The 13,547-nt window shown below is 40.1% G+C and overlaps 1 long non-coding RNA gene across 1 annotated transcript; it reads left to right on the forward strand.

Annotated features, from left to right (window-relative positions):
- Positions 1-1,851: 1,851 nt before the first annotated feature.
- LOC121674828 lies at positions 1,852-13,219 on the forward strand. The gene is made up of 3 exons (XR_006019867.1): positions 1,852-1,930; positions 5,211-5,216; positions 13,210-13,219. It is a non-coding gene; the product is annotated as an uncharacterized LOC121674828 (long non-coding RNA).
- Positions 13,220-13,547: the final 328 nt, after the last annotated feature.

Genomic DNA, 13,547 nt, shown 5'->3' on the forward strand with positions numbered 1-13,547 from the left:
TTCTATTATCCTTGTCTTCTGATTGCCACTTTCCGGCTTTCCACTTTCTTCCATGTGGTGTCCATGTTTTTCTAACTGCTTTCAAGGTGCTTTTCTGAGCCAGACTAGTTTCTCAATTAGGACAGTGCTCTTCCTCACCCAAATTTCTGGATAGGAGAGAGTTGACTATTCAGTAAAGGACCATTAAGCTGTTTAATAATATAAGATATTTTCCTCTCATGCCTTACGAGTTTTCCACTTGGCTATGGAGGTTAGGCCCAGTGGGTTCAGGTACCCCTGCCATTCCTTTCACACACCATTCAAGTTTCATTCTACCCTTAAGTAAGAGCCAAAAGAAGCCGAAAGGAGGAATTTCCTCATTGTCCCAATGGGCAACAGCACAAAGAAAAAGTCTCCTGGTTTCCAGCTGAAATCAGTTCACAGTTTATATCCATGGCTTTGTGCTGACAGTAGCCTCTCTTGCAGAAATTTACTCTCATGACAGATTTATAGGAAACAATGATATCACCTCTGAATACTGCTAGGCTAAGCAAGCCATGCTCTTTCAGTTCTGGAATGACAGATCAGTCCTTTAATTATTTCCAGGTGCCTCTTTTGCATTTGAATCATTTCTGCACTATATCTGAACAGATCTGTGTGAGGTCTCCCCAGTGCCTGGTACAACAGCAGCACCTCACCACTGCACATACTGACATCTACCTTGGCTAGAGCAATATTTATTTTTCTCACAGCCATCTCACCTTGGTTAGCCCAGAGACATCCTATCAATCATTCCCCTCCTTATCATTAGGCATCCGCAAATCATATTTTCTTACCTTGTTATGGGTATATTTGATATACAAGGCATTGGACACATTTTGCTCTGTTGTAAAACCTTCTGGGTTTTTTTATTCCAATCTTCAGTGCCTTCCTCTTCTGATTTGTGAAATCCCAGTTCTCCTGTTAAATCCCACTTTTTTCTAGCTTTAGCACAAAAAGTGAATGTTCTGACAGTATCGCTGATGAAAATTTGAGCAAGAACCATCAAAGACCAATCCTAGATGGGAAAACCCCTTAGCAACATTCCTCCAAGATTTGTAGCCACACTCCCTTTCATCAGTAGCATATAACTGCTTCTTTGTCCGCTTTGCACTTCCCTCAACTCCTGTTGTTGCCTGCCTTCACTAATAATTTCCCACGTGGGAAACGTGTTGGACATCCTACACCTGCTAAATAGTGAACCTGTCCTGTTAAAACCAGGTGCCAGGTTAGTCTGTCACAATTTGTCTTTAACAAATGAATCATCAGCTTTGATCTCATTCAGCATTTTCGTGCCATTTTCAATTACTTCTAGATCAACAGCTTAGATTGTTGTAACTGAGAACATCATAATTTAAGCTGCTTCCTACAAAGCCAAAAACAGAGGCATTACATCTACTGCTGTGCAAACATTCAGTACTATCACAGAAGAATAATCAGGTTACCCTTACCTAATCAACTATTTTCTATCAGAACAAACCTATCCAGAACAGCAGTAACAGTGCCAAACATATACCCCAGATCTCTCTAGAGTGCTTTATTTACAAGACCACAGCAGAAGAAAAAACAGGCACAGCCTGGTACCCATACACATGAGAACCTCCTGCTGTATTCTGAAATTAACATATAGTAAGTTTACCTTGAACAACTTTGCAGTCTACATTCAAGTTCTCTTCATCCCACTAAGGCACCGTGGACTTGGCTGAAGTTGTGCCATGGGATGTTTAGATTGGGTGTTAGAAAAAGGTCCTTCCCCCAGAGGAAGGCTGGGCACTTGAACGGGCTCCCCAGGGAAGTGGTCACAGTGCCAAGCCTGACAGAGCTCCAGAAGTGTTCGGAGAGTGCTCTCAGGCATAGAGTGTGATTCTTGAGATGTCCTGTGCAGGGTCAGGAATTGGACTCGATGATCCCTGTGGGACCCTTTGAACTCAGCATATCCCATGTGATTCTGTGACATGAGCTCTTTTATTCACTGTCTTCATCTTGACTTTTTCAGCAGCAGAAAAGGTGACCAACTGTATCACGCAAGGGTTTATTCAGTTTTGTATTGTTCCACATTTGCCAAGTAGGTATGATCTCAATATATTTTATTTTTATATATTTTATTTTTTTATTGCTAGGCAATTGCATAAGTAAAGATTGTCGCATATCTAAAAATGCCCAAGCAGTCAAGATCAAAATTAGGTATAGCACAGCATCCTCTGCCTTAGGAGAGACATCTTTCAAGTACCTGTCTCTCATGCAGGTTTAAGACAGATCCTTAAATTTCCATTACCAGAGTTTTCTCCCTCACCACTCCCCATATTCCAAGAATTCACTGCATTTACACAGGTTAGAAATGCGTTAGAGCTCATTATATGAATATTGATTTCAATAAGGAGATCAACTGGCATGAGGTAGCAGCATTTTCCAAATGTTTTCAAAAGGACAATAATGGAAACTTGATCTTCAGTCTAGTGCAGGGATTGTGGATATCCAAATTGCTGCTCATGAATGCCATGATCCATTTGGGCACATGTGCAGCTTTTTAGGGTCTGTGCTTGCTTCCTTAAAAAGTCTACCCCAATTCATGTCTCTTTTTGTCTCCTGCATGCTGTGAGAAATGCCTATGTAAGTCCCACTAACCCTAATTATTGGTAAAGGAAGAGTATTAATACTTGAAACATCACATTAGTTTTAATCAGGATGGTGTGTGTGTCACTGACACATAATTAAATTACATAATTTCCACATTTTAAAAAGACAAGACTATCAGAGCTTCCAACGTATTATTATTCTGGGATAGAAGGTATCCAATACAGAACAGTCTCATTGTCTTTAGAAGTACTAGGAAGTGATGAAAGCTAAATACTCTTTCTATATCTTGATTGTGGTATAGAAACAGGTATTTCACCCTCATTTTGTTACCACACACATCATTTAGCCTGGAGTTGAGCAGAAAGAGGCAGTTAAACTCCATGCTTCCAAGTCTGTAAAAAATGCACATAGTTTTACATATAGGAACTTTGAAACACAACAGTTCCTTAACGAGTAAAGGATCGCTGAACAAAAAAGCAAGAAAAGGATGTGCACACTCATTAAAGCTTCCATTCCTCACAGACCTTCACATGCAATACAACCCAGGAGTTACGTGTAAGATTTTAACAAAGACAGTGTCACTGGAAATACAAACTTTTTGCAACCCATGCTCTCTCCTCTGAGGAAAAGGTATGGAAGCTGAGGGCACTAGGCATTTTGCTGGATCAAGGCCCCAGTATATACCATAATACTAAGCTTCTGTGATACTTGAATACCCTGAACATGTTCCTCTGAGCACTAACAGATGGGGGCAGAGCAGTTAGTATCAATTTTTTGAGGGACAACTCAGTAATTTTTTATTAATTTTTCTCTACCTGTAGAGCAGCATGCAGGACATTTCCCAAAGTCTTTTTCAATATAACAAGAACATGATATTTGAGAACCAAATCATGATGGGCCAGCATTGCTTCTGTGAAGGTACAAGTGGAGGGCATAGGTTAAAGAAAAAATGTTCCACAAGTTATTTATATTTACCATCTGCTCTGATGAGTACTGACAAGATGAGTCCTTGGAAGATGTTTCACACATTTTCTTGTTCAAACCTATCCAGCATGGTGAATTCCCCCTAGGAACATTCAGTGTGTTAAGAGGAAAGGCTCAACATCCTTCACTGCACTGCCTTCAGGATGACGAACTAAATCACTACCTGGTTTCACATCTGCAAGAGGATGGGTGACGCAAACTCTGTCTGAATCATATTTAGTTCACTTTTTGTAGGAGCTAAGTAAGGAAGTGATATGCTTCAAAATACAGTGCTTTTCAGGTCCTAATAACAAGCAACATTTTTCAAAGTGTACAAGACACTCCTGGTTCAGGAGGACTTGTCAGCAGCCAAGTTTTGTGCCCAAATCTTGAGACTGCATGACAAGAAAAGTTCATTAATCCCAATGGCAGCCCTGTCACTCACTGGGCTACATTTTTCCAGATTCAAGCTTTTTCATCTATATTGTGGACATGGCTTCACTGACTAGAGCATACCTATAAATGAGACCATCAATTTTCCTAACCCCAAATCATCCGAAGCCTTATGTCCCACACTGACTTTCTGTGCAGAGGCTGAGTTTCCTCACTACTGTAAAATTGCTGGAAATTTAGGTGCCCTATGCAAAGGGTTTGAACCTTGTCCAGTAATGGAATACAATGCAGTATTAACACTGTCACTGGTCCTTTCCACTGTAAATATACTGGAACGTTGCTGTAAAACCAGCAATTTGGTCTACTGAACTCTTACTCTTGAACCAAATCATAATGAACACAGGCATTATGCCCATGGACCCAGCCTGCAAACAATAGGAGCATTAAGCTAACTCTTTGAGATTTATGACAGACCTATCTGCCTTCTACATGCATTTTATAGGCATTTGCAATAAATTAGCTAGTGGAGGCCAGCTCAGTGGCACAGACACAGTATCATGCATAGCCAAGTAGAACTGGGTATATCGCAGGACTGGTCATGGCTCACTGAAATGATGAAGGCTGGAGCTTCAACCAGCCAGGAGAGAGGTAACCACAGGGCAGCAACATCTCCTGTGTGCTCACTGACTACATTGTTAATGCCGTGAGAGAGGTTTCCTTCCTTCACAGCCTCTGGAAATAAGGATGAGGAGCTGCACTAAAATCCTTCATCAAGTACAGTGACATTACTTCTCCAAAGATCACTTTGTTAAAGCATTCAATTTAGGATTTGAAATTTTTGTTCTCTCAGTTTTGGTCATGGCAAGGTTGGGACACAGAGCAGTAACAGCTCAACAGAAGGGAGAATAAATAGTTGGTTTGCAGAAAGGAGAGACTGTTGGCCTAGGTCATGCTATAGCCTAAACTTTTCTCCTTTTGAGCCCAACCCAAAAATAGAGCTCCTAGGACAAATCTTGAATTGTTCAGACATGAAAGTCCTGCAGACAAAAATTTTGCTCAATTATCTAGATCTACAGGAATTAACACACTTATGTTTTGTGTCTATTTCCTCTGTAATCCTGACAATTGAATGCAGTGTGTGTCACATCTGTTTTACAACCATAGCTAAAGATTTCTGCTCCTACAGGAAAAACACGTAGCTTCATCATGAGCTCCAAGGCCAACAGGACAGCAAACTCATGGGGAGAAAGGATGACCAGGATGAGGTTCAATGTCGAAGTAATTTAATGAAGTAAGACGGTTTTCTTCTCTGTCTTTACAATGGTCTGCTACACATTACACAAACATTCTATTTTTAGCCTTTCCGCTTTCCCTTATTCCTCCAGATTATTTTTTTAATCCCCTCGCATTGGCCTCCAGAGCCTTTTGGAGCAATATGGTGAAGCAAATGACCAGACATAATGACTTTCCAAGGTCCTTGTGATTCCTTATTAACATTCAGTTAGCATAAGTCCTGACTTTATTATTGACTACATTGAATACACAATACACTGACCTCTGCCATCTGCAACTAAATCTCTTCCTGCAGATCTATCAAAGTGATTTCATATACAGAGGAAGTAGAAGAAAACAAAGCAGTAGCTACTTATCTTTTTTTGTCCTGAGAAACTTTAACACTCTGTGGGGTGTTTTCAACCATTAGTATTACATGCTTTTACTGCATGGCTAAACATTGAAGCATTATCTCAAAAAATTCAGGGAAGAGGGAAAGTACTAAACAAAATCCCTCATTTTTAATTTAATCTTGGTAGAAGCAAAGTGGTGACAGAGAAACTCAGCAAAACTTTGTTCTAAATACATGCCTTTAAGTTGTTTGCAGAAAAAAAATGTGTAAGTTACTAAAGTACTGTAGCATCTTCAGGTACTAGGCAAGGCAAGTACATGGGCCACAAGAAAGTGCATGAAAACAAATAATATCTATACCACAAAATATCCAGGGAATTTTTTTTCCCCCTTTCTAACATTCATAAAGTATTTTTTTTTAATTCCTAAAGGAAGGCTGGTGCACACAGAATTGTACTTTAAGGAGTAAGCAAGGTCATTCCTGTAGTAAATTCAGGGGCAAGCCATGCTAAAGTCACATTAAAGAACTTATGAGCCACAGGTAAGCATTTCACAAAACTAAATCCAAGAAAAACCTTCAGTTTAAGCAACTGAGAACTAAGAAAAGACAACAGAGAGGCAGAAGTACACACTCCAAAAGCTTTCCAGCGCAGAGCTACCAAGAGTACTTTGTTGAGAGGTTTCATTTTATGAAGACACAGAATTTGGCAACATTTTGCCAGAAATGGTGGGAAATGTCTCACAGCAGACTAACCTGAGGGGTTAATCCTCTCTTTTGAGAGCAGGAGGCCAGAAATCAACCCCACAAGCAATCCCTTCTGAGACCTACAAAATCAGATGCAATGGATGCCCAGTCCGCATCTCTACTATCACCTAACCTGGCTGCTAAACCTACACATCAAAGAGTTCATGTTCAAGTAAAGCCACATCTTTGCTTCCAGGTGACACATGGAGCTCAGGAATAAGGTCCCATTCTCCCCAGCCTTCTCAGAAACTCAGAAAAAGGAAAATAAAAAATCCTTTATAAATCTCCATTAACTATCCTAGAGGGAAAACTTGTATTTCATTGACTGTAGTTTATGCAAATAGGATCAGAGGAATTAACATATTGGAGGGAGCTGACATTTGTCCTGATATATTGAATCGTTAGCATGACAGAATCATTTAAGCTGGATCCACTAACATCAGGTTTCCTCTCATTATTGACCCCTGCAGAGTAGGCCTGACAAGTGGAACTGCTGCAAAGTTCATTAATAATGTGAAATAAATCAATTGTTCGGGAAATACTGAAAACGGATGACACTGAACTCAGACTTTTTGCAAATTCAGCACATACCAGTTTCCATCAAGGACACAAGTTATAACAACGTCCTTTCCTGACCTGTATTCAGGAGCTATGCTTTATTCCTAGGCAAGCTCACAGAAACATTGGGAATGGTGCCATTACTGGAATAATACCCTTCACTAGAGAATGAAAAGCACTATTACCCTGTGGACACCGACACAGACACCTGTAGACATTTTAGCTCACTGATTGACACCTCCAGCATGAATTACGGGCAGGACACACACTCCAAGTGCCAGGCTTTGTTTTCATCTGAAGGTACAGGGAAATACATCTTCTAACAGACTGGCCAGGCTACTTGCTCCAACATGGACACTGCCCGAGCTAACGAACACATTTTCTGCGTTATAGCCCTCAGAAGGAGAAAATCTCATTCTCAAACAAAAGTTACAAAGAATAGATACACTGAAGAAAAAGTAGAAAATCAAGTTCCCTTGCCTGTGTTACTATCAGAATTTAGAGGGCCAAATGCTGTACATTTCCTACCATCAAGTGAAAAACACAAATCGAGTAATAGACTTGATTAATGCTGCTTTTTGTGGCTCACAAAATGCCCATGAACAGATTGAGATTTTCATTAATATATTCATGGTTCAGGTTTAGCCTAGTTTTGGATATTTTATTTTAACTCCTTTATGGAGATGTTTAAATTTTTTCTGCAAGAGCACAAGCTGGTTGGAAATATTTGACACATGGTAATTAAAACAGAATGCATCTGAAAAAAAGCTGTTGGTGCATGCCACATGGTGTTTGTCAGCCTTGAATAAGGTGAGTGCAACTCAGGCAAAATAGAAGAGTTCAGAAAAACCTAAGTTATATGAGATCCTGATAAGGTGCAGTTGCAGTATAGAGTCAGAAAACAATAAGAATTAAGAGCTCAGGCTTGATTGTTTCATGGCAAATGCAGACTTACTCACAAAACCTAATTCCTCAGAAAGAGGTAAGGTATTTTTTTGTAATTACAATGAATTTTCCAACTTTAAAATTTACCTTTCCTTATTATGCATGATAACAAATGAAGGCTACAGCAAAAACCTGCCCGCCAACTGAAATTTCAAGTTTAGGATTAAATAGCATTTCTTTCCACCTTCATAGCACTACAGACTTGCATGCACCAAGGAGCCACATACCAGTGATCACGATTTCAAGATTACACAGGGCTCTTGAGAATCTCTGTTGGCTCATAATTTTTTTAAGAGCTGATCTTCTGCAGAGATTAGCCCTGAAAACTGCTGAATCAGGAAGGGAGTTGTCAAGAGAGAGATAACTCCTCTTGACTCTGCCCCCGTGAGGGGCAGGTTTTTTTCTAGAGGGCTGCCAGCCTCAACTGTGATTTAACCTTAATAAATATGGCTCCTCAAGGCATCTAGCAAAGTTTTCACATATCCTTTCCCATTTTTCCTTTATACTTCTTTTTCACCTCCAGTTTTTAACTTCCTTTCCTCCTGTCAAGTTTAGGTCTTTTTTGCCCATTCTTCTCTTTTCAGTTTTTGAGTTTCCTACAAATGGAAACAGATCTTTCAACTCATGAAACTAAAACTCAGCTTCTGTGCACAGGAGTATTGTCACAGTTTTATAAAGAACTTATTTTCTTATCCATCATGACACTATCCTGCATGGTTCCATAAGTCTTGTAAACCTTCAGTCATATTCTTGCTCTAAACTCCAAGTATGGCAAATATTAACAGAAGGAGAATTTGTGAACAAAGATCTGAAGCCACAGCTTTACTACAGCTGACACCAATCCTCCAATGCAAAGCTGAAAGTTGCCTATGGACTTTTACAGTTGCCACCCATGCAAGTATAGAAAAGTACCCTCAAAACACAAATTTAAAAGGCATAATCGTCTTTTAGCTGAAAAAATGGAGTTATCAGGAAGTCATCTGTCAGCAATATAATCCAGGAGAAGCCCAGCATCTGTTAATCTCCACATATAAAAACACCCTTTCCACCACACCCTCCAGTTCCTTGACATATTATTGCTGTTTGAAGGAGTCTGCAAACAGGCCTGGAATCCCATCATGACTGATGATTGTGCTGGTAAACTAAAGAGTAGGGAAAGTGTTCTTCTGTGTACAACAGTTTCTGCTCTTGGCCCTTTCTTCTAAAACCTTACACTTGCCAAGGTTTAAATTACCAATTCCATTATTTCTGTGCTAGCACTTTAATTTAGCACCCCCCAAAATGACAATTATGATACTGTCATGACTGTTGTGGCCTCCATTGTGGCCTTTCAGTCAGATTCTTTTCATTGGTTCATCATTCTTTATCGATTACTTCCGTCAACATCTTTCCTCCAGCTTGTACAGACCTGATGAGGACAGGTAGAACAAACACTGCAATGCAGACTCAGCTGTTTGCTCGCAGATTTGGAAGGCAAAGCATTCCAGGTAGGTGTATTGAGTGTTCAGCCAAGTGCATGAGCTTCGTCACTGTGTGATATAGAGAACACTCAAGTATCTCTCACCCCTTGTGATGAACAGCCAACTATAGCTAAACGTATAGCTAAAACTCATCTCTAATTGCCCTCCTGGTATTTTGATATTTACGTGCTGTGCCTCAGGTATTTCAGATTTGTGTGCTTTTGCCACACACTGCTTCCTGAAAATTATTTATTTTAGAAAATAAAGACTTGAAAACCCCTGTTCCTGGTGCATGGATATTTCACTTACATGAGAAGGTAAGGCACATATGGAGGCTGAATTGGGCCCTCTGCACTTCTCTCTTCTGACACATTACCCTGTGTAACAAAGGCCCAAATCTGCTCCACTTCAATTTCTTCTCCATTTGGCCAGTATTGAGATGTAGATCAATAAACTCTATTACTTTTCCTAGGTACCTGTTTTTACATCAATTCCCAAGTCAAACTGAACCATCACCAGTGTTCATACCATTGACTTATTACTAAATTACACCCTCTGTTCTAACTAGGCTGCCTTCTTGCCATCCCAAAGCCTGGAGTAACTACCTGAAGTGTTCTTTAACTAAAACTCAAAAGTACTGCAAAAGCCATCTGCATACCCTGCCTTCAGTCTCTTACTTTCATTTATTTATTTCAAAAGCATCACTGCAATTTATTCCCTAAGCAAGCAATTTAGGAGACAGTCTTTTCCTTGCACCTGGAATTCAACACATGCAGCCAAAGCTCTCTGTTGAGCGATGCACCATCTTTTACCTCAGGAACATAAACTGACTGTGCCAGCAAGTTGCCCTTTCAGAAGCAAAGGTATTTGCTCCTGCTTTTTTTGCTTCACTCAATTTGAACCACTGTAATGGCCTTTTTGCCAGCCTCCCTGAACACACAATTAACAGCTGCAGCTGGCACCAAATGTTGCTGCTGGGGTTCTGACTGGCACCAGATGGAGTAAGTGTGTAATTCCACCTCTGTCTCCATCATGCCAGTCAGATATCACATTAGCTCCAACATGCTCTCCCTGACCTCTACAGCCCTTTAAAACCTTCCATCATGCTTCCTCACCAATGGGATTGTGTTTTATACTATCTCATGCTGGTCTGCTGTAGTGCACTGGTATCTAAGCGCTCATGCACCACAGAAGTGGGCATGATAGAAGAGTCTGAATAAAATATAAGGGGACAACAGCAGAAGAAAATGTTCTCCTTTTTAATAAATCATTTGAAAAGATATTTTTAAAAAGGACTTTTTATTAAAAATATGAAAAGCAACACAAACAGTTGAGCATTGCAGACTTCAATAGATAATTTTTACTGTACCCCACATCCTCAAATGACTTCAAACTAAAAAAAAAAAAAAAATATTCTAACTAAAAGTGCATTATTAATATATATAAAAAATCAATCTGCTCTGGACTGTAGTTTGAATTTATATGGATCTCTTTTTATTGTTGAAGCATTTCTACCAAAAAGTTAAAGCACAGAGTACAACAGTAGAGTGCTACTTTCCGCACACCATTCCTTCCCTGTGAGTCCCTGGCTGAATGCTTCAGGGATGCTGGTGTCCAGCATGTGCCTAGGCAGGAGATTCATGCTTTCCCTTTTGAACTGCTTGAATTTATCACTTGAATCATTAGGACACATGATGGAGGAAAAAAACCCCATAGGTATCTCAAAACCAAAGTAGCTCAGCTATGAGAAAACAGGGGCAAGAAGCTGCCAGTGGCTTCTGTTAACTCATGAAGCCTCTTTAAAGGTATTCCAGTTAATTAGAGCCCACAGTGGTGTAGAAGTTGCCAGGTTCAATAGGACTAAAACATCCTAGCTAAGAGTTTTCAGGGGTTTTGAGACTTCCCTACAGCTACAGTTTAAAAACTGATCCAGTTTTTTGGAACAATCAAGTAAACTCTCCTCAGCTTTGTTGAGGATTTGTGCTCAGCTATAAGCCTTAGAAACTGGCCTGAGTTGTTTTCATTTTGGTTTTTATTTCAACCATGTAATGATGACAAAGCAGCTGCCATAATTGTAACAGCTGTCAGAGTGTTTCAGCAGCAGAAGACAATTGAGACCAACCTGGTCTGGCTTAGGGCTAATGCTCCAGAAACTCAGGGGCATACACAAAAATTACAGTGGCAGCCATCCCTGACCCACTGGCTAACACAGAAGAAGCATTTGCCAGGTCCAGAATGGCATAAAGCACCAACACATTCTGCATGTGAGCATAACTCCATGCAGGTCCCCTTCAAAAGTAAACACTCCTTATTTCAGCTTTTCTATTTCTCTGAATTAGAGTAGTTAATTGTGCTACTATAGAAGTGGGAATCACTTGCTAATTAGATTTACTATACCCCACAGAGCCCAACTCACATACTAGAAAGTGCAGTTTGCTCCCATTTTCCCCTCACTGTATTTTTTAACTAGTAACTAGTGTTTTTAAGTCCTTTAGTAGATCCAGTCTTTGTGCCATGAACTGTGTTCATAATGACAACCAACATTTCAGAAGCAGCAAGAGAAAAGGGGTAACCCCTGAGTTGTTACCAGGTAAAGCCACCAATGCAACATTCTATGCAGAAAACAGCATGGTACAGCACTGACCAAAAAAAAAAAAGTCATCCTCAAAGAGCTGCAGTGAGGATGCTCAGCTTTTTAAAAGCCAGGACAATCTGAATTAACATGGAAATAAATCTACTGTCCACAGACTGAATTCTTTCCTGTGCTTCTTACCTCACTGTAGCTATGAGAACCTCCACCCATTTCACCACAAGTACCCCCTCATCCTGTACCTTTACCTTGCCTTTATGCTTTTATTTGCAACTGAATCTTCTTTCAACCTTCCTTCAGGAAAGTTTGCTTTTCACACACGGGTGGGTGCTGCCTATCTTTATCTAGCAGACTTTAAAATCAGTAAAACCCAAAAAGACAAATTCATCCTTTGTGCTGATGCAATTGACTTGTCATCTACTTTTACAGCTAATTAGCTCTTTAGTAGATGATGGTGGATGTCAGAGGTCATCTGATAGCTGATCCTGCTAAACTGACCGTAAATATTTCTTTCCAATTGTACATGATTGCCTCTTACTGCTACATTCTCTCTCAAATTAACACGGCACATTTAACCTACTTATTCAGAAGGAAGAGTATTAAGCCTGGATTAAAAAAATTACAGTTTCATAAGGTACTAGCACTCAGAACCAAATCTTTCACTGAAGACCTGACCTAGTAGGTGAGGGTGCCAGAGATATCTAATTAGACCCTGGTAACAGCAGTCCTGAGCCATGTTTTCTCTTGACATTTACAGCTCTCAGTATCAATATCTAAGGACTATGTATTGTGCATTACAGGTATGTTGTTAATCAGCATCTATGGCCAAGGGGTACCAACAGGGCAGGGTACAAAATTAGAAGTCTATGCCTCAAAAGATTTGCAAAGTAATTCATTGGTAGAACATTCCTGGGACCAGCAAACAAGGAATAGTGAAAAGCACTCCCCTTTCACTGCAGGGCAGCTTGGGAAAAAAGACTTTTTGGTTGCACCACAAGAAAAAACCAAATCACTTGATACTTAGAGTTACCAGTAAAACAAAGGACAGATTTTTATTGCAATTTAAAAAAAAAAATGTCCCTTTTCAGTTCATCAGAAGTTTCATAAAGCTGAAGTTACTGAATCTAAGAACCCAAACCTAAGAACCCAAACATAAGAAAATAAAATACTTATCTTGTAAAATAGACCACAGTAGTACCAATATTTTTCCACCCAAGAAGTTTCCCATGTGTTTTTCTTACTGGATTTCAACAATACCCAGGAAGGATGTAGAGAACACCTCATTTAGCACTTGGCACCTAGAGCAGAGTTTTGCTGCCTTTTCCCCCTGAGAGCAGGCTCTTCCAGTCACCTTCATGTCACTTGTATGTACTTTTCCAGAATTAAACATGACGGCTATATGTGGTCGCTAGCAAAAAATATGTCTTTGATTAAGAGGAAGAAGCTGTCTGTGAGCTTCCAGCATGACTCCAAGAGGAGGCTCCAGAACGTTGACAGCTGGGAGCTTCCAAAGAAGCTTTGTTACCAGGAATAGCTGTGTTTCCTGAGAAGCTTCCCTACACATATCTGTAACTGCAGCACCACAGAGGTTTCTAAACAACAACAAGCACCTCCAGGGAGCTGTTGGGGCAGCACTGCTGGGAGGCACAAGGGAGAACTCTCAGACTACCCCTGA

This window comes from Corvus kubaryi, unplaced genomic scaffold (genome assembly GCF_017639235.1).
Source record: "Corvus kubaryi isolate FWS band 111438036 unplaced genomic scaffold, C.kubaryi_AGA036_p1.0 71, whole genome shotgun sequence".
NCBI lineage: Eukaryota > Metazoa > Chordata > Aves > Passeriformes > Corvidae > Corvus > Corvus kubaryi.